The sequence below is a fragment of the Sinocyclocheilus rhinocerous genome, unplaced genomic scaffold (assembly GCF_001515625.1).
Source record: "Sinocyclocheilus rhinocerous isolate Xijiao unplaced genomic scaffold, SAMN03320098_v1.1 scaffold1506, whole genome shotgun sequence".
Classification (NCBI taxonomy): domain Eukaryota; kingdom Metazoa; phylum Chordata; class Actinopteri; order Cypriniformes; family Cyprinidae; genus Sinocyclocheilus; species Sinocyclocheilus rhinocerous.
Window position 1 is genome coordinate 116,817 of NW_015658506.1, and position 4,653 is coordinate 121,469.

The window sequence follows — 4,653 nt, forward strand, 5'->3', positions numbered from 1 at the left end:
GACTATCAACTAGGACTGTACTGTAGTTACTAATGTAGTTCGGGTTGAATTAATCACTGTGGTACGTCTGGTCAAAACGCAGCAAAGATGCTTCTTGATTCACAGAAGATTTATTCCACTAGCATGTACAAACAAACAGTAAAGGGGCCAAAACAGTCCATTCCCGTAGAGAAGAATGGTGGTTTGAATATCTGCAGTCTGGCCTGAGGGAGATCTGCCATCTGAGGCACTGTTGGTTTAGCTCGCCACCTTTGGCAATCAGGGCATGAGTGTTGTTGCCGTTTAACTGCCTCTCTGCCATGTAAAATCCAATATTTACGGCGAAGCTCTGGAAAGACCCGTACCGAACCAGGGTGATGCAGCTCTTTGTCTATGTCCTGAATGAGAAGTTGGGTTATTTTGTGGGATGGATCTAGAACAATTGGGTGGACAACATCTGCATCCAATTGTAGACTGCGGCGTAGTCTCCCACCAACTCAGATGAGCCCCATTGTGCTGTCATACTCGGGTGCCAACGTTATAAGGCGGCTAGAGGACGGTACTGGTTTACCTGCGACTAGACAGTCGAAGTCCTCGAGAAAGCTGTCAATTTGAACTTTCCTTAGATTCCTTAGAACTGCTGATTGATGATCCTCAGCTGAAGGATCACCTTTGTTACCTGCCTCCGCGTAGCGTACGTAGCGTAGTGCTTCAACTAAGGCTTTAAAGCTACTAAACTGTTGTGGGTCAGGCAAGGACTGAACATCAACGACTGTTACGTGACTACAGAAAGTAGGCTTCTTCAATAGTAAGGAAGCTAACTGTGCACCTGTAAGAGCTGCACACAGTTCCAGTCGAGGCACAGATAACTGGCGCTTAGGGGCTACTCTTGACCTGGCTGTGAGGAAGGCTACCTCAACACTTCCCTTTGGATCCTCTGTGCGCAAGTATGCTACAGACCCATATGCCCTTTCGGAGGCATCACTGAAAATATGTACTTGCCGACTACAGTTAAGGGAATCCAACTGGGAGCTCACATAGCAGCGTGGCAGTGTGATTTGGGAAAGGTGTTGCAATTCCCTTTGCCAATCATGCCAGGTTTGAAGAATGTCAGTTGGCAGTAGTGGGTCTTCCCACTCTCGTTGCTTAGCCCAGAGACTCTGTATAAGGATCTTGGCCCGAGTAATATAGGGAGCAAGGAACCCGAGTGGGTCTTACTGGCTCGCTACTACTTTGTATATATTTCTCATTGTGGGAGTTGGACAGTTGTCGAGGCGGTTTTGGTATCCAAGAGTATCAGACTGACACATCCAACGTAATCCTAATGCAAGTTCTTGAGGGTCTGATTCGGTTTGGTTAAGCCAAAGCTCACTGCTTTCTGATCTGGCTTCCTTTGGCAGATGATCGATGACATTAGGAAAGTTGCATGCCCATTGTCGTAGTTCAAATCCTCCTTCTGCCAACAGATTCCTCAGTGTGTTCACCAACACTTTAGCCTCATCAGGTGTTGCAACACTCTGTAGACAGTTATCTACATAGAAACACCTTTCAAGGGAGTGGCGGACATTGTCTTCTGGCTGACTGTGATCAATTACGTGCTTCTGTAGTGCGTATGTCGCACAACACGGACTGCAGGTAGTCCCAAATGGGAGCACTTGCCACTCGTAGATGCGAGGGGGTTCCTCTCTATTCAGATCACGCCATAAAAATTGGAGGAGGGGCTTATCCTCGGGCAGTAGTCTTACTTGATGGAACATGCCCTTTATATCGCTACTAAAAGCTACAGCGTGCTCCCAAAATCGTAGCAACACACCAAGTAAGGAGGACCCCAGAGCTGGTCCAGGCAGAAGCAGTTTGTTCAGGTTCTTACCTCAAGATGCTTCTTGATTCACAGAAGATTTATTCCACTAGCATGTACAAACATGTGGGTGTTTGTGTGGTTCTACAAGACAAGTAGAAACAATTGTATATATCAGTACTTAATATTCACCATAGCATAACAATTCAACAAACAATAGCAAAAGTTAACAATATTAATAGTTAGAAAGACATTAGAACATATCCAGAAATAATATATTTCACTTTCAATACCTTATTTATAAGTTATTCAACTTTGGTCAGACCGGGAATCGAACCCGCGGCCGTTTGCACTAATGACGTCACACAGAATAGCTCGTGCATAACAGCATGACTAAGCATTTCTTAAGAGTATTCAACAATGTCGTCAAATCGTATAAATACTGTTTAAATACACTTAATAAAGACAAATATACTTCCGCTTCATATAAACAATAAGGAGGAACCGTATAAACAATTATAATCGTGCAATTAGGTAGTATATGCATGCTGGTTGATCGGCCATATAGGCCATATTAGTTAAATAACTCAACGAAACTTAATTATGGTGTTAACCCATAAACAACACGTTAAATATGATCAATAAACATAGAAACTTACTTTTAGATGCACGCACACGATTAAACACCACTAGAAATGAGGAAAACTCTCGTGCACTCCACACTCTACGGATTTATACCAACAACTGATGATTCTTATGACGCACTTTACAGCGCATTCTAGCATACTCCGTAATTCCTCAAGGGGGCAGTAACAGTCCACAGTCATTGAATAGTCCAACACATACCAATATAGCTCTATTACCTAAGAGTGTCTGAATACAGAGACCTTTGCAACAAGGACTATCCACCATATCTGCCTAAATAATATTGAAAATGACTAATATCACATAGAATTTAGGATGGGACAGTATGCACATTGGGACGCAGGCTTGTTTAGTTTCTAATTGAATCAGCCGTTTTGAACGAATCATTTGATTTGAACGATTCAATAAATCATTTATCAAAACAGGGACTTGCTGCCACCTACTGGTGGTTTTATTGTCATCATTATTTATCCATGACAGGCCTAAACCAGGCAAGCTTTCAGCACAAAAACACATTTAGCAAAATATTGTTTAATTATTATTATCGTCCAAAATTTCTCTATTTTTAGGCCCAAGAAGGGAAAAAAGGCTTATAAATAATAGCTCATTTAATAAGGCTAACTTTTCATTAAATAAAAACATTTTTAAAAATTAAACAAATTTAGTAATCATTACGTAAAATTAGCTACAGGACCTACTAGGGATGTGCAACTCATGACTGAGGCCGATACGATACGCATCTCGATGCATAGCCAACGATACAATACATTGAAGATACATATGAAGCAGCTACCGATGCGATGCGATGCGATTCATCCCTGTTACGATGCAGTGCGATCCGATTTCGATTCGATTAGATTCAACACAATGCGATTCGATGCAATACGATGCAATGGAGAAAATATGATCACTTTTAATGCCTCAAGGCCTGTCTAAGCTAAGCTCCTCTACTGACCAATAGGAACATAATGATATTACCACTGTCTCAGTTTATACTATTACTATTAGTATTACATACTATTATTTGACTTTTTTTAAAAAAAATTTTTTTTTTATACAGTTTCTAGCCATGCAGCCTTTCTCTCTGGTTTTATTACAGCTGTACCTTTTATAGTTTGCAGAACAGATAGCAGAACATTAGAATATTACAATCTAAAATGGCTCTTTAAAGCATTAAAATAACTAAATTAGAATTTAAAATCACTGAATTAAAAAAAAAACAAAACGTTTTATGCCGATGCACTGAGCGAATCGGGGAATCTTCCCATCTCTAGGACCTACATACCACAAGATATGTGGTACAGATACCTACAGAGATACCTACAGACCACTACACACCATACCCCACCCCACTGAAATGTGTTTACAATTCGACCACTGAGTCAGTTTATGTGGGTTCCAGCCCATGTGGGAATTAAAGGAAATGAAGAAGCAGATTAATTAGCTAAGCAAGCAGTAGATGATGAAATGGTAGAAATTGAGCTACCACATAGTATAAGAGAAATAAAATCAGTAATAAAGGAGAAAGTGATTAAAAAGTGGCAACAGTATTGGGATAATGAGACTAAAGGGAGACATTTATATGCAATACAAAAGAAAGTGAGAGAAATAGGAGGGAGGAAAGTATAATTACAAGACTAAGACTAAGAATGGGACATACAGGTTTGAATAAAACATTACATTTAATATCTAAACATCCAACGGGATTGTGTGAGAAATGTGGACGGAGTGAAACTGTAGAACATGTGATTATTAATTGTAAGGGTTATGATGAAGAAAGAGAAGAAGTATGGAAGAATGAAGGAAAAGAGTTAACATTAAAGAATATATTAGGAAATAGTATGGTGAATGTATTGTTTCAGTTTCCGAATAATACAGGTTTAATGAAGTATATATAGAGAGGTAGAAGATGGTGATATAGTGTGGGTAGAAGGGAAAGTATATCTGAAGGTTAAGGATACAGTGGGATATTGGGATTTAAAGGGAATTGGGGTGGAAACTGGAGGAGCTGAACAGCAGCACCAGTGTTTGTTTGTTTTTTTAATATGGGGGTGGGGGTAGAAAATGTTAAAGGGGTCATATGATACGATTTCAAGTTTTCCTTTCTCTTTGGAGTGTTACAAGCTGTTAGTGAATAGATAAGATCCCTGAAGTTGCAAAGACTAGTCTCAAAACCAAAGAGATATTCTTTATCAAAGTTAAGACTCTGCCACGCCCCCCTAAAACGGCTC